A 23209-nucleotide genomic window follows, 5' to 3' on the forward strand; every position below is an offset into this window, starting at 1 on the left:
AACCGCGCAAAATTATAATGAACAACCGGTAAAAAAAAACACAAAAATCACACAATTCCAAGTGCCCTCTAATTGAGCATCCAGCGCACACACAACGAGATCACTGAAAACTTCCTTCCTGCTTTTTTCTTTCCCGCACGGGTTTTCGGCGTCCACCCAGTCGAGGTCTTCTTTCTTCTCGAGGAAAAACACTTTAGGCCACGGCCCATCGCCAAACAATGAATGGGTTCCACCCCCTTTATTTTCCGTCGCACAGTTTCACTCCCGGAGGTAATCCATCAATCAGCTTCGCTTTCGGATACATCGATTCCGCACTCAAGGATTGAGTTTTCTTTTGTTTTGCGATTAATACCTTTAACGAGGAAATTGAATTCGCTATTGTTAAAGGATTTTCAAAAACGAGTTTCTTTGTTTTTAATTCTGAAAATGAATTAAAACAAGTGATACTATCAATTCTATGACGATTCATATCTGGCAGTCGAAAAATCAATTTCCCCGGACCGCCGTTGGGGGCACAACAACGGCCGCCCCCGTTTCGGGAACGGCCGCGGCACCAAGCGCATCCAGGGAGATCTCATTTTCTTCTGCCATCTGTTTGCTATAAATTCCGGCGCTCGTTGCTTCGCGGAGCGTAGCTGATGAAAACCGCCGAACCATCTTCGCTAGTGATAGGGAAGCGCTCGTCCGATGGCCCAGCCTCCGGATCAGCATCATCCAGATGAGAGTGCTGGCTGGGAGGGTTGAACGCATTGGCGTGTGCAGAGAGTGTGACTTCTGAGGGGAATATGTTTCCCCTCTCATAAGACAAGCTAGTACTATTCTTTTTAATTCCATCACTTCGTAATCTTTAACGATAAATATTTCGACTTCGACAGTAGGGCCGTTTTCAGTTCCTCATACTCGACTCGAAGTTACTGTTGAGGACGAAATACGTATCTACAAAGATTACAAAGTGGTGGAATAAAAAGGAATAGTACTATCTCATATTGTGGCAGGTGAAGACATTCCACTTAACAAGCCTAAATGATTTTCGTTTGGAAGTATGTCTATCATGTCTGAAAGTTCTTAACAAATTGTATTTACGGTATTGAGTTTAATAAATTTCATAACCTATACCACCATTTTTTTAAACCTTTCAGATACCTGATTGCTTTTGATTCTACGTGATAACTTAACTAGGTCAAGTATGCGACACTGAAGACGACCTTACTAATGAAATCAAAATATCGTTAAAGTTTCAATTAAGTGGTTTAATCATATTGAATCGAATTATTCGTCTTCGCATTATAGACATTATTTTGAGGTCTTCCGAAATATAGTTTTCGTTATTGATAGGTTGTTCTGTATACATAAAATACACCTAATCTAAAAAGAATCTCCTAAACACGCGTATGCCCGGCACCAATAAATGCAAACGAGCAAATGCGAGGGAGATCCGTTTGATCTCGTGCGCGCAATAGCACCAACCAGCCATCAGCCACTCAAGCAGCAGCCCATAATCATTTTCCCAGAGAGTGTGCGACGACGGCAGCATCCTCCTCGTGGATCAGTTCAGCCGCAGCATCCGACTCACACGCGTGTTCTTCTGTCCGCCTCGAACTTGCACCTCATCACTTCGTCCGAAGGGAGCGCACAATCGGACTCGTTGTTTCTTCGAGAATCCGCAAGACCGGTTTGTTTGGATTGTCCGGGCTGCGGGCTGGAGCCGGTCGTTCTGGAAGGCACAACGAATTCTCTTGTTGTTGCTGTCAGCGGCAACGCTTAACACCGGCAACAGCAAGTTCCAAGTCTAGCTTGGAAACCAATGCCGGCCGTGGTGTGTCCGCAGTATCCGCATGGCATCGGCAATAATTAAGTATGGAATAATTAATGTCCCATAGAGAAAAAAAAGCGACATTGGCCGGCGAGGCTGTACGACGGTGGGTTATCAGTACCGGGAGGAGGAAAGTCCTACGAGGACAATCGGTTGCATTGTTAAGCCAAGAAGTGTGTGGTGTTTCAAGTTTCGCATCTAGTGTGTTCGTATATGCAGAACAAGTTTGTGCTAGCTTTGGAACCAAACTAGGGGTGCTCAAAGAAGCTGTTCAAAAATGTTTCAAACTGTATGTGGTGAATTGACAAAACATATACAATAAACTGATTATAGTCAAATCGTTATCACCGGAGATTCATAATATTGTTTCGATGGTATGAAAAGTGTAGCACGACAAAAGTATCGTGGCCAAAGCATCACCAAAACAAGTTTTATTAGGATGTAAAATTTTGAAATAAGTGATATACAATAATTTAAGGCCATACGTAAAGGTAGTCTGTGTAATTTTCAAGTTACACGGATATCAATGATAATTTGAAGAACAAACATCAGTTTTAAAATTTACAAAAGTATTTACACATTATAGAAATATGCGTTTTGAATAACAACATCTGTAATAATTATGTAATAAAGGCTGTGGCACGAAGAACGAATATAATGTTCGGAATTGAAATTTTGAAAAGGTTTATTGATGCAGATGGCAGAGTTCTGTAATGATAAGGCACTAGCATTCTTGCCGTAATCGGTTCATTGATAATTTGGCCATAACGAATGTGAAACAATTTCAAATTATCCGACATTTAGTTTTGTTTTATGGACTAGAACATAGTTTCCTAAAATGTGGGTTCCTATCCTTGGAGGTAAGATAAGATTTTACAATTCTTCCATTTACTTACATGCTGTTAAACTTGTTTGGATCAAGCAAGAGATACATATTTCTTTTCCTACTTAGAAACATCCTCAGTGCTTTGCTATTACGTTTGTCATATTTTGGATAATTTTGTGAACGACATAGATAGCATTCTGAATAAATTAATGTTTGTACAAGACATATAGAATATTTCTAGGTACATAGTTTGCATTAAGCATATGCGGTATTTAGAAAAATTTCGTTTCAGGTGGTTCGAAACGAAATTCCGCGGAATTTCGCGGAATTTGAGCGTGGCGAAATCTGATTTATTGATTTCGTTTCGTTTCGTTAATTTACATAAATTTCGCCATCAAAAACTAGCTTTTAACGAAATTTAACGGAATTCCGCGGAATTTCTAAACTAAATTGAACTAATATCATACTTCAAATTACTCAAAATTTCGGCTGCGCCGCAGAAAAAAATCATGAAAGTTGTTTTTAAATTTTGTTAGCTATAAAATTTTGTCATAAAACGAGTTAGTACTACAGTCGCCCCTCCACATCTCGATATTAAAGGGACCATCGAGAGATCGAGGAATGGAAGGAAAATTTAAATGGGAAAGGTAGATCCAAAAAAGCTCGTTGCTATGAAAAACGATAACAAAACAAATGTTGTTTCCTGTTGTTGATGTGTTTGTTATTGTCCAAAGATGGTCTAGTTGTCGAAAAATTTGAACATATCGACATAAGGAGAGTGAATCCTGAACAATATATAAAGACATATCGAGATAGGGAGGTTATCGAGATGAAGAAAGCCCAAATATATGTACATTTAAGGGACTGATGATGCCACCGATATAGAAAGAGATCGAGATATAGAACATCGAGATGTAGAGAGTCGACTGTATTCCATTTAATTCAACTACTTTATTGTACCTTTGGCAGAATGATCCTAAGCTAGAAATATACACATTTCAGTTTCAGTTAGCCACATTTCAGTTAGCCACCTCTGAAGTGGATCGGTTGATGATTGGATTCGCTATCGAACCTTTGATAGCTCGTGCTGATTGTATTGCAGATACATTTTGCTCCTCTATATGACGATATGGAGTATGCTTTAGCATAATCAATTAATTTTAAGGTGAAATAATGATTTTAACAGAATTATATCCGATAATTGCTCATCACGAGAAGAATTGCAAATTGATAACTGATCATATTCAGTGACGTATGCTTCACGATAAATTCCTTTGAAACCTGCTTTTTCTATTTCTACTTGAAACTCTATTTGTTGCATAGCAGTTAGGCCAAAACAAATATTTAAAAACAATTATGTCTCCCCCTCCCCTCGGATATTTTGCCCAAAAATAATATTTTGAGGGAACAAAACAAATGGGGAAATTTTGAGGATTTTCAAAACATTCTTTAACAAACCCGAGAAGTTTTTGGATTTTTTCATTTTAATTATTTCTTATTTATTCTCCGCTGCTCCCACCTGCCCTCGACCTTTCGAAGACCAGTACGGCATAATTTCAAGCCAGGAAAAAGTGTATTATCGCATACCCTTAATTCGCATACTCAGAAAATTTGGGATGCTCTGGACTAGAAATTGTTTAGTAATTTATTGAACGTACCTCTAAGAATTCTTTGAAATGTTACTCCAAAAACTTCCAATTCCTGGATCTCCTGCGAATATTTGAATAAGTATGATAATGGATCGACTGTAATCTCGATATTTTGGAAGGTTTTTTTTGGCATTCAGTCATAATTCCAGAGTCGAAATAGGGTTTTACTACTGTCTAGGACAGTGAAGGACATGGACATGAAGTAAATCCCTGATTCAATTCTGGAATTAGTATGAATTCGATGCATCCTTGAGGTTTCCTCCAGACATTTCGTTGTATATTTATCCAGGTGTTATGTCATAAATTTATCTGAAAATTCTTTCGGAAAATCTTCCATCATTTTTTAATTAACAGAAATAATTCTCAAGGAAATAAGAAACTTAATGTTATCCACAAATTCTTGAGGCATTCATTTAGGCATACCTTTGAAAATTCCTTTGGATATTCTATCAGTTATTGAAACTTAAATTCCAGAAATTCCTTCAAAACATCCTCCACAAAAGAATCCAAACATTCTTTCGTAAATTCCTCCTAGAATTTCTTTGAAACATCCTCCTTTAAATATTGTTTAGCAAAACTTTGGGACCCAGGATTTTTTTTTTCAAAAATAATTTTAGAAAAATCCTTAGCAATTTTTCTAGGAATTCCTTTGAGAATTCTTTTAGGGATGCCTCAAAAATTCTACAGGAGACGTTTTCTTGAATTGTTGGGCATATTCCTTCAGGAAATCCATTGAAAATTCCATTTGGCCGGAAATTTTCTCCAGGAGTTCTATCCCAAATTCTTGGACCAAGTTTTAAAAATTTCATTAGGAATTTCCAAATTTTCCAACATTTTTCGAAATTTCCTGCAGGGATTTCTTCGGGAAATAATTCGGAAATTAATTCGGGATAAATCTAGACTTAAGTTATTGACACATTCCGCCGTGACGTTACAACGTGTTAAAGTGCATTCAAATGGTTTTTAAAATAAAACTTGTATAAAATATCTGAAAATATTTTATTACACATTCTATCCTTGCAAAATTTCGATCTGGATGGATTTATAAATACCAGATATAAGTGGAATAATGTTATTTTGGATGCCATTAGCGTGACGGTACAACCGGCGAGAATTCTTAACTTTGTGCCTCGACTCAATCGTGGTTAATTATCTGCTCTGCTCGTGAACCCCAAAAATGTTAATTTCCCTTCAAATAGATGACGATTATGAATGAAATGACAATGAAAGCAAAACAAAATATTGTGTTGGAATAATTTTGTGTATAATGTGTCGAGAAAAATTCTTCATAGAGGTCAAGAAGAACAAATATGAAGCAATTAATAGTTTTTGACTGTCTGTCATGTAGACTTCCAAAAATGTAGCAAAATTGGATCCCGAAGATATCATATCAAAACTGTCATATAATCAGCAATAGACAGCAATAGCAATAGAAATCAGGGGCACGCAATTTGTTAAACATGTTAAAAATTGGGTCATAACTGTATCTTGTACATATTCATTTAAGGAATGAAGGATCCGTTGTCGTATTACATTATATCAAGTTATAAATCTCGTAATCTAAGCTGACTATACGCATAATTAATCCGTCTAAGACGAATTAAGTACTGTCCATTTAATTCCACCAGTTAATTTTCGTTATCTTTGCAGATACGTATTTCGACCACAACTGTGTGGTCGTCTTCAGTGTCTTGTACTTGACTCGACTTGTCGACCAAGTCGAGTCAAGTACAAGACACTGAAGACGACCACACAGTTGTGGTCGAAATACGTATCTGCAAAGATAACGAAAATTAACTGGTGGAATTAAATGGACAGTACTTAATTCGTCTTAGACGGTTTAATACATTCCACTAAACGAGCTTAATATATTTTTCTGCATAATTAATATTTCCATCACTTTTTAGAAAACTAAGAATTTTTAAACGTATGTAGACAAACATACGTATGCATTTTTGACAAACTACATTCTATTTAAATTTAATTAAGACGGCTCGTTTGGCATAGCCCGACGTTTCGGCCCCGTGTATTGGACCTTTGGGAGAAAACAAGTTAAAACTATTTGTCCCAAAAATAAGTGAATTTAATGCTTTCATAAATAAAAATTAGTCTCCGGGCCTCTTATAAAAAGTTTATTTTTTGTAGAAAAAGTAGGGGGTGAGTGCTAGTAATGGACCCCCTAACAACTGAAATTTACTTCAGTCGCTCCGTTAGAGAGAGCCTCTTGAAAAATTGTAGTTCTGCTGTACCGGTTGACAATCAACAGGTATCAGCAACGTGATACGTTACTACTACGTTACTACTAAAGCAAGCATTTTAAAATGATGTAGCTACCATGTCTATTAAGGCCACCCCAGATCCATAATACGCAACATCGTATTTGTTTATATACGCATTATGGTCTCCCCCCTTTGATTTACATGTTCCATTCTCATATGTTCCTTGTGCCTATTATGGACCCTCCCCCCTTGTGTGCTAGTAATGGACCCTTTAGGAAGCTAACATTTACAAGTTAGTTATGATAACTAAATTCCTGCTTGCCAGTCCATTACATGTGAGGAACAGTTGTCCTGTTACATGAAGCAGTTCCATCCGACAAAAGTTTGTAAAACATAGTCGATTCCAGCTTTTAATTTGGAGTTTTCTTCTGGGGGTCCATTATACGCACGGGGTCCATTACTAGCACTCACTCCCTATATTTGCCAAAACTTCCGAGCCAAGAGTCCGATCAGCCCAATTTCAATGGGAAACAATCGGACGGGATTCCCCGCCGAACACAACTTGTTGCGAGCAAATCGGTTGATGGAAACCAATTGAAAAGTTGTCGTTACTTTCCACGCCTTTTTTGCGTAAAAAATGTATTGTACCGCGCATAAAAAATCTACTCATCCGCTGATTCTTCGTCGCAACCAAAAATAAGCGCCAGATAGTCGCCTAAGAGGAACATATCTGCAACAAAAAAGCTACTTTGATAATTTTGAAAATTTGACCGCCACGTGTTGGTTTGTAGCGGTGAATGCTTTGATAGCATGTGCTATTTGTACAGCGGATATTTTTTTTTTCAAATCTGTGGAGGCCTTGAAAAATGATCACGAAAGTTGTCATTTTGTTTCAAGGCACAATATTTAGCAAGATAGGTCCGAGCTCATTGATAGATAAAGAAAAAAATGTATTTCGACCATAGCTTCTGATCCCGTCAGCTCAATTCTCAATAGAAAGCAACGGGACGGGATTCCCCGTCGAACGCTACTTTTTGCGAGTCTTCATCCAAAGAAAATGTATTTTGCCCATAACTTCTGGGCCCATAGTCCGATTCGGCCAATTTTCAATAGGAAACAATGGATTCCACGCCCAATGCAACTTGTTGGAAGCAAATCGATAATAAGTGCTTTAAAAATGAGCTAGACTTTTTTTAAATTGTTGCGCACATACACACACAGACATCACCTCAATTCGTCGAGCTGAGTCGATCGATAACACTATGGGTATCTGGGCCTCCTATAAAACAGTTTGTTTTTGGAGCGAACGTATAGTCTTTACGTATACTTAGTATACGAAAAAGGCAAAAAAGGGTGAACTTCTAAAGCATTCCTCGCTTTTTGATAGAAGAATAGATTATAGAAGAAGAAGATTTGATTTATCATAGAAGAAAAATAAAGTTTATATGATAAATCAGGGATGATGCCTTTTTCGTACATTATGAAATAAAATGTAAAAATCACATTAGAATGGTCAAAAAACTGTTTAGGGGAATAGATCACATTTTTTCGATCATTTTGCATTGATTAGAACGCATTGCCAACATTTTTGAAAAAAAAATCCAAACAATGATTTTTCAATAACTCCGAAATGCAATGCCCGATCGGATCGATTATTAATAGCAAACAATGGGACCGCATTCCCCGACCGAAGATTGCTAAGTTCCAAAAAGTGTGTCTACAAAATCTGTACACATACCCACATACTCACACACATACATACACACAAACAGACATCACCTCAGTTTGTCGAGCTGAGTCGATCGGTATATAACACTATGAGTCTCCGAACCTTCTATCAAAAGTTCTATCTTGGAGCAATCATATAACCTTTCGGTATAACTTTGTTGTACGAGAAAGGCAAAAAGGTTTTTGAGCTTTTACTATTCTATTCAATTCCGCTTTTTGTTTGAAACTTTATCGGTACGTTTTTCAATTTCAACAGTAAGACCATCTGCAGTGCCTTGACGAGTCAAAACATGAGACACTGGAAGACATAATTATTTACTGTTATAATCGAAAACCGTACCTATAGAGTTCCAACCAAATAATGGAACATAATAGAATATAAAGCACGAACATGTCTTACTACAAGTGAACATTATTTTTATTTCAATACTAACGAAAAAACCCAGCTTTGCCCGAGTGTTGCAAATGTCACATACTGAATTATTTACAGCACCACACTTTAGATCAATTGCCATGCAATTGTTTTGCTTCCCTCAACAGCTGACCCAAAATTGTTTTTTAATAATTTTTCACCTTTCCACGCTAAATTTGACCACTTTTTGTATATACCGTCAACTGGGGGGAAGATGATCATTTTTAAGACAAAACATGCAATAACAATGTGTGTTTACATTTTAAATCGAAACAAATATTTTCAAAACATGTACTGCTATACGTTGCAATAATCAACAACTTTAGTTTTCTGAAATGCGTTCGCATTTATGAAAATAAATTAAATTATCACACATTTTTTGAATAATCTGGTTTGGGGTGAAGTAGATCAAGACAGCTCTACTAAAACCATTATGACCTAGTAGTCAAAATACACTAGGTTATTTGTATGAATGTTAAATTTACTACGTAAAGAATTCTAAGAAGTCAATATTTGAAACGAAAATAGCGTCATTTATGACTATCTCTCTCTTTCTTCCACAAAATACATTTTGATGATTATAATCGAAAAACTCGCATTTCTACCTAGCGGTAACATTACTTGAACGGAGAATATTGTTGACTACCGTTTTATAAAAAAATTAGGCACTTTTGACTGACACATCAAATGATCATCTTCACCTCAATGATCATCTTCCCCCCAGTTGACGGTACCTCAAAACGAATCGATAAGGGAATAAATCTTTAAAATTGGTCAACTCATTTTTATTTAAATAGATTTTAAAACAATCCTATGTTTCAGAACAGACTACAAATTTGCGTTTTGACTCAAATCCCAAACAGACTCACACTTCGAACACTCATTACATGAATAATAATCTGAACCACTTTGTTATTATTGCATAAATAAATTAATTTTCTCGACAGGCATACAGTTCAAGGACATTATAATTACCCCACATCGGAATAACGTTGCAATTTTGTGTTTTAGTGCATTTAAGGTGATGCTCGAAATTTGAATCGAAGTGTTTGGAATTTGAGACAAAGTTTGACAGAATAAAATCATTGAGTTTTTATTAGATCAAACAATTGATCTATTAAAATATTTTAATGCAAGTGCCATAAAAAGCGAAGTGAAATTTGTCCTTAATGCTACGTTTTGAAAGGGCAAGTGAATTGAACAGCTCAGTTGAATTCAATTGACTTGCCAAATGTTGAACTTGTTCACTTGTTCAAGTGAATTGAATTAAGGTGTTTACACGTTCCATTCGCGTCCGATTCAAGCGGCTTGCTCAATTAACTTGCCTTGTCTAAACGTAGCATAAGTGTTCACAATATAATTCAAAACGGTACATTCTGGTCTGGTCTGCACTTGTTCTGGTCACATGTATTTCCATTACACTACTAAAAATCCACACATATTTATTGGCAAAAATCCAAAGATTTAACTTATGATGTAAATCAGCGCACACCTAACCATTCTCCACGCGAACTACTAATAAAATATATTTCCAAATAAACTTTATGTGTGGTCTCGAATTAGCAATTACTTAATTTATGTGTGGTTCTATATCGATTATATTAAGGTGGAGCTATTGCAAAAATTTATAACGGCGACACATATATCTTATATAGATATTTTTGGCAGTGTAGGATTCACTCTCCCTATGTCGATATATTCAAATTTCTAGACTACTACACCACCACTACCCACCACCAACAAACACATCAATAACAAGAAATGACATTTGCTGGGGTTTTGGTCACAGTGATTTTTTTGTTGATGTTTTTTGGTGATAAACGACAATAGAAATGAAATTTGTTTTGTAGTCGTTTTTTACAGCAACATTTTTTTTTCAATCAATTAGAGCAGAACAGTCCAAAATGCACCCCTTAAACTATTCCGATGTATTCACCAAGATAAACAAGAATGCTGAAGCCATTTCAACGTACATTTTACAATAAACTCATATTGAAAACAATAAAGTTTTAGTGACTTTCTAACGCATTGATAATATGTTTCAAAAATAGGTCTGGGGCAAAACGAACGAATAATGGTTGCATATGTGAAATAATGGTGAACGCATGGTTGTTTGTTTAATCTTAACGGATAGAACGAAAATCTTATTGGCGAGATGAAAGAATCGCAAATCGTTAGATTTGAGTAAAAATGAAGGAATTTTATTAAAATTTTCTATTGCAGCTCGATAGTGAATAAACAATATTAGAATGTAATGGTAATATTCCTTCAGGAATGTTCTACAAAGATTAAATGAGTGAAATTATGAGTTAGGCCATTTTGGCCCGTGGATGCGTTTTGCTCTGTTCTCCAATGTTTCTTCTATAGGGCACTGCACGAACTGCTGTGTCTCTTTTTCGTTGCAAAGAAATTTGAAAACAACAAGGCCAGTAAACGTCAAATTTCATAAAGAACGAAAGAGAAAGAGATCCGTCTATAGGTCCCTATAGGGCACTGCATGGAAACATCTCTTTCTCTTTCGTTCTTTATAAATTTTGACAATTAGTGGCCTTGTTGTTTTCTAATTTCTCTGTAACAAGAAAGAGACAAAGCAGCCCGTGCAGTACCCTATAAAATAAATAAACTATAGGTCACTGCACGCGCGGGCTGCTAGGGAAATTTCTTGACGTTCTCTGGCCTTGTTGTTTACAATTTGAACGATTCTACCACATTTTGCTTGTTGTATAACGAAACGGGTATAGACATGTGGTAATCGTTAGGGCCTCGTTCGCGATGTCATTGGTTTGAAGCTGGTCTGAGCTAATTTATATTTAAAGTTTCTGGAATCCTTAAGGGAGTTATCGGGATTTCGGAATTCTATCTTTCCGGATAAAGATAAAGATAAAGATTCTTGGGTTTCTGATTATGGGAAACATTAATTAACTACTTTGTAGTGGTATTTGATTGAATTTTAAATGAAACTTTGATAACATGTGCGGTAATAATTCCATCGAATCTTAGTAAAATGCCACTATCAGTTTTGCATTTCCTGGAGCGATTATAGAGATTTTTTACTGTTTCAACTATTTAAATTCCCTTTTTTTTTTTTTTTTTATTGTCTTTATTAATGAGGTTTTCGGCCCTTGACCGGTTCACCTCAAAATTTAAAATACCTGTATAATAGATTAAATAACAGTGACAACATTCCACTAAAAAGAGCTTAAATTTTTTACCAGATTGCCTCATAAATTTCTCCAGGGCTCGTTTCGGAAGATTCTCAGCAAGTTTCTACAAAAATTTCTCTAGGAATTTCTTTTGAAATCCCCACGTTTTTTTTTTAATTCTACAAGAATTTATTTGGAAATTTTCCCAAATGTTGGTTATAAACTTTCCTCAGAAATTGCCTTGGGAATTCCTCCGAAAATTCTTTCGGAAGTTCCTCAAGAAATTACTTCGAATATTCTTCAAGGAATTCTTTGGGAAATATCTTTAGAAATTTCAAGAGAAATACCTTCCTCCCAGCAAATTAATTGGAAAATCTTTTGGACAATTGGACAATTATTTGAGAATTCCTCCAGAAATTCCTTCGGAAATTCTTGCCAAAAATCTGGCGAACATTCCATTACGAATTCCTTGGGAAACGCCCCCAGTTGTTGTTTACGAACTTTACTCAAGAATTGCTTCAGAAATTCCCCTAAATTCTTTTCTTCGGAAGATCTTCATGGAATTACTCTGGAAATAACTCCAAAAATTCCTTCTGAAATTCCAACGAAAATTCTTCGAGTAATCTCATAACAAATGCCTCCACGATTACCTCGGAAAATTATTCCAAGAGTTTCATAATCACATTTCTCCAGATATTGCTTATGAATTTTTTCAGGAATCGCCTCAAGAATTCCTCAAAAAGTTATTTTAGAAATACCTTTAATTCTTCCGGGAATTTGTCAAGGAGTTACTTCGATCCTTCCCGTTGAATATCCCTCTGAAATCCCCAACAAATTCTCCTTTAAATTTTCAGAGGAACTCCCTACGAATTAACGCAGAAACTGATATCCGAATTTCCGGAGGGATTCCTCTCCGAGTTCCCGTAGGAATGCCCCTCCGATCTTTTGGAAGAATCCCTCTCCGAGTTCCCGGAGGAGTTTCCTTCGGTATTCTCGAATAAATTCCCTTACATCTTCCCGAAGGAAATGCGTTTCGCATTTTCGCGACTGTTCCCCTCTGAATCTGCGGAGTAATGCCCCTCCGAATTTCCTCATCGAGTTACTTTCCGAATTCCCTTAGGAATTCTTCTTTACATTCTTGAAAAAAATAACTTTTGAATTCACGGAGGAACTACTCTCCAAGATCCTGAGCGAATTTCCCACCGAATTCCTGAAAGAATGCCCCTTAAAATTTCCGCAGAACTCCCATCCGAGTTTTTTGAGGAATTGTTCTCTGAATTTCACGAGGAATTCACCTCCGATTTCCGGATGAATTCTATTACGTGTTTTTGGAAGTATCTCTCTCCGAATTCCCGGAAAAAGTGCCTTTCGAATTCCTGGAGCAATTCCCGACTGGTTTGCCCTTCCTCCTTTGGAATTTCTTTGGATATTTCTGGAATTTCCAGAATATATTTAGGAACTTCATCTGTAAGCTTCAAGGATTTTCTTCGGAAATTCCTTGTGGGAACTTCAGGAGGATCCGTTCATGGAATATTCTAAGGAATTTGTTTGAACATTTCTGATGAAATTCTTGAAGAATTAGGAAATAACTCCTTGAGGAACTGCTGAAAGTAATCCTAGAGGAAATTCTCTGGTAATTTGAGAATCTGAGGAAAAAATAAGCACCATCTGGAGATATTTATTATGAGGGTATTGAAGAAATGCCTTCAATTACAGAATAATAATGTCCAAATGTATTACCAAATAAATTTCTGGGCGACTTTGAAGGAGTCTATAAAAATTTCAGGAGGTATTCCCCAATCAATTCTTTAAGGAATTTTCGAAGGAATCTCTTGAAGAATATATGAAGAAATTTCCAAAATAACTCCATGAGGAGGATTCCGTAAAGAATTTTCGACGCGATTCCCGAGGAAAGCTCATCACCAACATTTGGAGGAATCTTCGAATGAATTCCTGGAGGATTTTTTGTATGATTTTCCGAAGAAATTCATAAAGAAATTTCTAAAGTAACTTTTTAGGATCTTCCTAAAAGATTTTTGGAGAATTTTCTGAGGCAACCTATGAGGTGCGTTCATAAGCAACATCTGGGAAAATTTCCGAAGGATTTTTGAAAGAAATTCCCGAAGGAATTTCTAGAGAAATTCTCAAATTTCAGGATCAATAGCCGAAGGAATTCGAGGAAGAATTTTCAAAGGAATTTCCGGAGAAACTTACGAAGTAACTCCTTAAGCAATTGTGAAAGAATTTTGTGAAGGAAATTTCTGAAGGAAGATCCTAATCAACATGGAGCAAGTTCCATAAGAATGTCTGGAAAAATTACGAAGAAAATAGAAAATATAATTCTAAATGTAATACTCAGAGGAATTTCCCAAAAAAAAGTGTCCTGAAAGAGTGTCCCATTTAGTGGCTGGAGGAATTTCCGAATCTAACAATTTATTCTTAAAGAATAATTGTCAAATTCAGATATTGTTCGAGCAGATTTATCGTTTCTCCAGCAAATAACCAGTTTTAGCTAAGCACACCAAATTATCGCTTTATCGATTACGCTCATATAGCTATGTTTAGTACTTTCATCGGGGTGAGAATGGGTCATGGATTCTATCGCTATCTTGCTGTCAGATACATTTAATCATTTTAAATAGTTGAAACAGTGAAAAATCTTCAAAGTCGCTCAAGAAAACGAAAAAAAAAATTTAAGGCAGCAAATTAATGTTTCCCATAATCAGAAACCCTAGAATCTTTAAGGTACACCGGGGCAAGTTGAAATGCGGGGTAAGTTGAAACAGAAGCTGTAATTCAGAAAGCAAATGACCGAATGTTCTGATATTTTTTTTCAACAAACTACTCGCCTAAACGCATCTTCTGACTGTCATTCCCGAAAGATTGCAGCTTTCAAAGGCAATTCCTGCCATTATTTATTTTTCGCCCTTTGCAAAATCCAAACCAACTATTTGACGTGCCAATGAAACAGGTCTCAAAACGATGTTTGGAAGTGTTTTTTTCATCAAATTTTCACGGGAGATAATGATTCAATGTTGAATAAACATAATGATTATGAAAATTCAATGAAAGACCCGTTTTAATTTTTGTATTTTGGTTGTTTGATATTGCTCTGCATGTTCAACTCATCGGGGCAAATAGAAATGCGTGGTGCGGGGCAAGTTGAAACAACGATTCAAAACGTCACCCTCACAATTCGAAGTATTTTTTTTTTTCAAAATAAACATGGTCCGAAATACATTCAAAAAACATAAATTTGTGAAAACATGCAAACTTCTGAACATAAATTTAATTAATTTCCGCCCATTCTGTCATGAATGCAACCTTCCTACAATCTCCACTAGAATAAAAAGGGGTCATGTTTAAACTGCAGTTTTGAGATTCTTAATCTTCTGAGCACTGACTCTCAGAAAATAAAACATAGAGTATGTAAACATTTCGTTAACTCCACCTTTCACTTCCCCAGCTGCCTATTTCTCCAATCGAAGAGTTTATGAGAGATATGATGGCTGGAATTAATGTGCATTTATGAAGAAGCCACAACAGAATTAATCAACTGCGCAATATACAAGTGAACCAAATAATGAAGCATCCTGAATAATAATCCGAGTGGTCACCAGTAGGAGAAAATCAATTTGATAATTTTTCAGCGTAGTGCGTTCTCCAGAATTTTGTCTCTGAAAATACGCTTGTGACTTTGTTGTACACTGCTCTTATTCGCATGAGAGTCCCATATCACTTTCGCCGACTTGAGTAATATGCCATTGAATTTATCAAACTTGTTTTACATGGAGAAATACAAAAAAAAATTAATAAATTGAGAAAAATTGGTATCTTTCCAAAAAAATTACATAATATTCTTTATCCGTATTTATTGCTTTGGACAATTAAATGAACCATACTTAAGTTTATTTTTTGTGCCTATCAAAATCTGGAATCTGATTTTTATGCGAGTAAATATCAAGATGAGACAACAAAAGTGGGATTTGTTTTCAAATTTCTAGAACAAAGCCTACTAAAGTTTTTCTTAAACAGGAGAAAATTTTAAGCTAATTTCTGAAAGAAAATCAAAATCGTCAAAAACTTACATGGGACTCTTATGCGAATCCTGGCAGTATTATAGTCCCCTTTACAACCTCGTGCTTATTGAGTCTCACTGAGTACATACATTTTGTTATTAATACGGAAAAAACAGCTTACGTCTGAATGTAGCGCAGTGTTTCAACTTGCCCCGATTCGCGGGGCGATGCATATAAAAAAATAATTCAATTATAAAAAATATTTATAAAAAAGTTTGTTAAGGTTGTTTATTTTTTATGTATAATATTTGGCCCGAACTAGCAAACACCGCAAACGGATTCAAAATATATAAAAGGGTGATTTTTTTACAGCACTTTGAATTTCAATTTTGAAAAAACCGTTTCAACTTGCCCCGGTGTACCTTATCTTAATTTTTCATAAATACTGTAGGCTTCCGGAAGGATAGAATTCCGAAATCCCGAGAATTGCCTTAAGGATATTAAAAAGTTAAAAAATAATAACAATTATAATAACATGTTTCTCAATAATAGCTTCCTTGACCTGATTTAAAGTCCTGACTGGTTTACGTTGTAAGATAAATAATTAAATTACAAATAAGGCCGATACAAATATTTGAAAACAATTATGTCTTCCCACTAGGATTTTGTTTGCCCAAAAATGATAAAAGGGGACAGTGAAAAAAGGAATAATGTTGAGGATTTTCAAAACATTCTTTAACGAATATGAGGACCTCTTGTTCATTTTGATATTTATTTTTTATTGTCCACAACCCCCGCCCTCCCCCTTGACCTTTCGGAGACCAGTAGAACATAATTTTAATTAAGTATTTGTAATGGCCGAATACTAATATAATAATACCATCCACTTCTCATTGGCAGTTTTCTCGTATACTCAAACAAAAAAAAAAGAATGTGTCAGACAGGTGACTTAATTAAATTCTATGACCCAATAACACATGACGACTTTCCTGCCAAAAATTGTATCTCGTTTTATTGTCTCAGTCGATTCTTTGGCTTATTTAAGGTCAACTTTCCCAAAGAACCCATATTTTTAGAAGCCTCTTTTGCATCACTTTTTCGGCTTTTGTTTTCGATTTTGAAAATACTTAGAGGCTTCAAAAAAATAAAAGTAGACCTTAAATAAGCCAAAGAATCGATTGAGCGAAAAAAAATTGTTGGCAGGAAAGGTCAATTGAATGTAAAATAATGGTGAACGCATGGTTGTTTGTTATTTCTTTCAATAGCAATAATATTAGTCAGACGCCATGTTACTACCGTCTGTTAGTTACTAAGTCAGTACAAAAAAAAATGTGTAAAACATGTCAAGATAAACATTTTTTCGATTGGTGCCAATTCAAGTTTAATTGTTGTGCGTTCTACGTAGTTCGTTAATAGAAATGAAGATTGATGGCACACGTTTCCACTTGTAATTGTGTGATCCACTTTTTTTAACGTTATTGGCAATATCTCGGTAGCCAATTTTATGTTTGGATCATAAGCTACTGCTTCATTTTGATTGTATATCAGAATATTTCGATATGATATCTAATTGGCAAAAATTTGATCACCTCAACTATTATCTTTTGCTTCTATTGGGTGATCATCCGAAGCAAACTCGAAACGCAATGTACTTCGTTTAACAATTTCTCAACTAAACATGGAAACTTGACTCTGATACCTGTGGTGTCTGTCCATCCTTCCACTGCCCCCTCCTCTCTCCCACTGAGGTCAACTGGTTCATTGCTAGTAAGAAACCTACAATGACAGTTCATAATCATCTCTAGCTTCCTTCGGCCCCTCCCGGCACGGACGGATGGGAAAAAGAAACGCACCTTCTGGCACTGGCTTCTTGCAAGAGAACGCAATTTTTCCTTCAACTTCAACTCGATAAATTCCTACGAATCCGGTTTACAATCCGAACCAGAAACAGAAACTAGTTGCGCTACACACGAGAGCACCACATTGCCTCTATAAAACAAAGAAACTCTTGCACAAGTGCATCAAACTGCACAATCGCAGCATCTCCCTGTAGCCTCTAGCTAGGGTCACGAACAACGAAAGAAACAAGTGGATTCCGTTTAATCCGTAGGTACTCACCATTTTCGTCGGCCGATAGCGATCATTAACTGGAAGGCAATCCACTAAAAGCTGTCCCATGTAAAGGGCGCCGTGCGTCTTTGAACCTGTATGAAGATAACGACTGCCCGCGATCGTTTCCCAATTTGACGCGCTTTCTTCGCTGTGATAAAACTTGTTTGATGTGCCCATAAAAGACGTAAATAATGTGTCTAAGCAATTTTTCAAATTGGTAACGACTTTCATGAAGATCTGAAAACAAACACACCTTAGAGAATCGTTTTCAACCATAATGAGGATTATCCTGTACTTTATTTGATGAGAATCGATATTTTAAGAACGGATTATCTCAGCAGAATAAAAACAAATGGTCGTCTTCATAGCAGGTCTTGGTCCTTATTTTGTGTTTTAACGGCAAAAGTGACACTCTAACAGCGGATCATTTTTGCTAAGATAAGATGGTAAGTGGTAATTTTGAAATTAATTTCACCAGAACAAAGGTTTCTGATGAAGTGTCAATAGAAAAAATCAAAACCAGGCGCCTCGCCTCACATCTTTTTGTATAAGAAAATATGTTTAAGCTTTTAGTGGAATGTATTCACTTGTCATAAGACGAGGTAGTACTAGTCGAGTCGAGTACGAGACACTGAAGACTGTCTTACTGTTGAGGTCAAAATGCATATCTGTCAAATGTACAATAAAATAGTGGAATTGAATAGAATATTACAAACTCGTCTTATGATATGCCAAGTGATCTTTTAGTAGATGGGATTTATAACCTTCATCATTTTCTATTATCATTCATCTATATATTTAAGCTTTATTATCGATTTTTGACGAATCATGTTTCCAAACACGAGTATTGCAGAGAACCCCTGCAGTTTTCAACAGAAAATATTTCCATTCTCATGTTTTTTGTTTTTTGTTTGTGATAATAATAAAGAAAATGCATTCTGAGCATCATGTAGCAATAATACTTATTTAATCTCTTGGTATCCATAGAAGCCATATACAGGAGAACTATAAATATGTTTTGAGATAGTATAATAATGACTGACGCAGCAAAGACAAAAGGGCGGTGTGCTCGTTTGCGTCTTATGAATTGAGACATGATGAAACATCTAACAAAACCATGTTCATATATAGGAGCGGGGAAAATATACGACTTTAAGAACATAAAGCCGAATTAATGAAACCGAAAATAATGTCAAACGATGACATAAACTTCCGAAACATATGAAAGGCAGCTGTTGCGGTTTCCACTGACTGGTGTTGATGGCGGTTGTCGCTGTTTTTCGATGGAGCTAGTAATATGCACCGTATGTATTGGAGAGATGATCTCATTAAAATCGAACATGTGAATCGGATGCTTCACGCTGAAGTATAACGCTCTACGAATGAGCCATGGATTAGGTTTGTTAAATAAATAATGACATTTCGTTTCAGCTCACATAAATCAATGTCCGCACAGCTACCAATTTGTTAAAATCGTGCATTCATAAGCAAGGCTGGATAAAGTGAGAAAAAACATCCAAGAAACATATCAAACAACGATTCTAAAAATATCGCAAAATGCAACCTGCCCCAGCAGGCATTGATCCCGAACAAAGTAGGCTTGCCTGACAGGTCTTGTCCTGCTGAACGCTGCTCGGGTGTTGCTGTGCGTTCGCAACGTTGGTCGAATGATTAAACACACAAATATGCAGTAGGCTGAACCAAATATATGAAATCGGACCCTCGAAATTAATCATATTCTTAAATACATAAATTGATTTAAAAAATAATGTCTAAATGGTCTGTGAACAATAAATAGACCAATTTAATGAAATTTCAACTATGAAAAATCGCTTCTATCGTTATGCTGACAAGTTTACTTTCCTAACTAATACCTACTTCAGTTCACATGTCGGGACTGATTTGCGATTTAGGCGTAACTTATTTTGTAAACAAACATTGGAAGGCAAATTCCTGCTAAAACAAGTACTTACCGGAAAAAACACAATATCTATCCGACAGAATGAGCTTTCCTCTATCAGGTAAGGGAATTAGTTTTAGAGAAAATCACTTGCATTCTTCGGAAGCTATGAAACAATGTTTATTTAAAATAAGTTACGCCCAAATCCCAAATTGGTCCCGATGTAACAGATTCTGGAGTTGCGCTGATTTTAGGCCACGTAAAAACCATAGCTAAATATAATCACTATTTTATATGACTTTGTTAAAAATAAAATCAACCAGGGATCAACAAAAACGCTCTTTAAATATCGACAAAAGCGTTGAAAATCTGAACTTTTCTTTTTGAACCAGCCTTTCATGCATCGAAGATCAGTCCAGGCTGTCCAGGCAGGGCCAGTCAAGGGGATCCTGATTTGTATTCACTTTTCCCTATCCCTAACTCGGTTTCGCTTCAAGGTTCGCTTCATACGGATTAAACTCCGGTTGTCGAGTGGGGTACGCTTTGTTGCAAATCTCCACTTGCCTGCGGACGCAGCGCAGATAAGCGAGTCGCCCATAAAAAATGTTAACTGGTTTTTGAATGTCATCAAACCTGATGATGAAAAATGAATGAAAGACTGTGCTTTAAGCTTTTTGATTATATTATTTATTTTGTTGTATTGCAGTATTGAATTATTGAAATATTTGTGAACTTTTACTTCAGGAATTAATAGAAGACTTTTGTGTACGTAGTGTACGTTGGTCTGATGGCGAATCGTAAATTTCATACAATAATGCTGCTTCAATGCGAACGTCGCCATGATGATTGGCACTATTTTAAATGTAATGTCACTAACTTAATGAAAATGTTGAAAATCATACAAGTAGGGTAATTCACCAAATGTTGAACAGCCAACTTTTTTGCCTATTGTGGAACGCACGTGCATTTTTTATTATTAATTTGGCGATTTCCCCTATAATGATTAATTATTTGCGTTACCCGTAATTTCCCCTATTTAAATGTAAGCAGGAAAAATGAAAAAATTTCAAACATGCGTGGCAGTACCACAATAATGTATGGAGTCACCAGCAGGAATGGCAGTGCCCGAAGGACGGACTAATAGAAGTACCGACCTCGATGCATCACAGACTTTTTTGTCCCAAAATAGGAACTCAGCAATATTGACCAATGAATTTAATGCATTGGTTAATGCATTGGCAATGCGGCCAATTTTCAATTTAGGATATTAAATTTAAAAATAAAAATAAAAATATATTTAATTTATATTAAAGACGTCGTCTTAGAAACATCATGGTTATAATATTACTACTGTCTTTCAGTGGAGTGGATTGTTTGCAGATAAATCATCATCAGCATGCCAACTTTGTTGATGAAGCAGATTCTATCTGCTCTCTATTCGAGAACCAAAATACTTGCCTTTTCTAAAACAATTCTTCACTTTCGCACAACTGTTTTGTGATAGACTATAAAGAATGGTTAGGATTTGAGTATTTTGCCTTTCATAAGACTTGCAAGAAAGCGGAGACGAGTCAGACTATGGTGAAAGCCTCCTCCACAAAGATACAAAAAAAACTTGGAAGAACTTAAATCTATTCAGCTCATAAAAGAGACAAATTCCTCTTATAGGGAGATGATCAAGTCCCCCGCAAGTTTGGAAAATGCTAAATTTCCTTATAACACTATCCAACACAGATAGAAAATTCCCCTGAAATTTACGCTGATAATCATGCACATAAATGGAACGCCATTATTAGCTTAATTCCACACAGGATATAGCCTGAAAGTATACAATATTTGACGTGAATCGTCAATATTGCACGCAAGTTGTAAGCAAACTTGTTAGGAAGAGGACCATTCCAGCTTACAATAGCGTAAATTTCCGCATCTCAAGTTTTACGCGCTGTTTATTATATATATTATATATATATATATATATATATATATATATATATATATATATATATATATATATATATATATATATATTATATATATATATTCAAAATTGAACTTTTTTTCGCTCCCTTCAACCATTTTTAATGTACTCAATAGATTTTTTTACGCTGAATTCAGGTACGTATTCAGATTTTCTGTAACACGTCTAGTTTTTGAGAAAAACGCATTTTAATTCACGACAGTACGTATTTTCATAGAAATTTAGTTTCATTCCTCTGCAAAGCTGAATTTTGGCTCCTCACTTTTAGAATAAAGTTTGAATTTTGTAGAATGCGCCTTGTAGAATGCATGTGGGTTGTTGGATTTCATTTGGCACGTACATTTGTTGTGAAAACGGACTTTCATTCACAAAAGTACGTATTTCCAATGAAATTTGGATTCTGTTCTTTGCAAAGCTGAATTTCGGCTCCTCATTTTAAGAATTAAGTTTAAATTTTGTAGAATGGGCCTTGTAGAATGCATGTGGGTTGCTGGATTTCATTTGGCACGTACATTTGTTGTGAAAAACAGAATTTCATTCACAAAAGTACGTCTTTTCATAGAAATTTGGTTTCTCTTCTCTGCAAAGCTGAATTTCGACTCCTCACTTTTAGAATAAAGTTTGAATGTTGTAGATTGGGTCTTGTAGAATGTATGTGGGTTGTTGGATTTTAATTGGCACGTACATTTGTTGTGAAAAAGGGAATTTCATTCACAAAAGTACGCATTTCCAATGAAATTTGGATTCTGTGCTTTGCAAAGCTGAATTTCGGTTCCTCACTTTCAGAATTAAGTTTGAATTTTGTAGAATGGGCCTTGTAGAATGCATGTGGGTTGTTGGATTTTATTTTGTTGTGAAAAACGGAATTTAATTCACAAATATACGTATTTTCAATGAAATTTGGATTCTGTGCTCTGCAAAGCTGAATTTCGGCTCCTCTTTTTGGGTATAAAGTTTGTAGGCCTTGTAGTAGAATAGGCCTTGCCGAATGCATATGGTTGGTTGGATGACATTTGTTGTGAAAAACGGATTTGTTTGGCTTCACAAAACAGAGAAGCCGAATTTCTATGAAAATACGTACTTTTGTTAATTAAATTCCGTTTTTCACGACAATTTAACGTGTCAAATTAAATCCAACAACCCACATGCATTCTACAAGACTCATTTCACCAAATTCAAACTTTATTCTAAAAGTTAGGAGCCGAAATTCAGCTTTGCAGAGGAGAGAACCCAATTTCTATGAAAATACGTACTTTTGTGAATTTAATTCCGTTTTTCATAACAATTTAACGTGTCAAATGAAATCCAACAACCCACATGCATTCTACAAGACTTATTTCACCAAATTCAAACTTTATTCTAAAAGTGAGGAGCCGAAATTCAGCTTTGCAGAGGAGAGAAACCAAATTT

General features: G+C 35.8%; 1 long non-coding RNA gene across 1 annotated transcript; it reads left to right on the forward strand.

The window, feature by feature from the left end:
- The first annotated feature begins 1528 nt into the window (after positions 1–1528).
- On the forward strand, positions 1529–19659 carry LOC134227352 (uncharacterized). The gene is made up of 3 exons (XR_009983661.1): positions 1529–1855; positions 19053–19287; positions 19353–19659. It is a non-coding gene; the product is annotated as an uncharacterized LOC134227352 (long non-coding RNA).
- The last annotated feature ends 3550 nt before the right edge of the window (positions 19660–23209 follow it).

Source organism: Armigeres subalbatus, chromosome 3 (assembly GCF_024139115.2).
Source record: "Armigeres subalbatus isolate Guangzhou_Male chromosome 3, GZ_Asu_2, whole genome shotgun sequence".
In the NCBI taxonomy this organism is placed as follows: Eukaryota; Metazoa; Arthropoda; class Insecta; order Diptera; family Culicidae; genus Armigeres; species Armigeres subalbatus.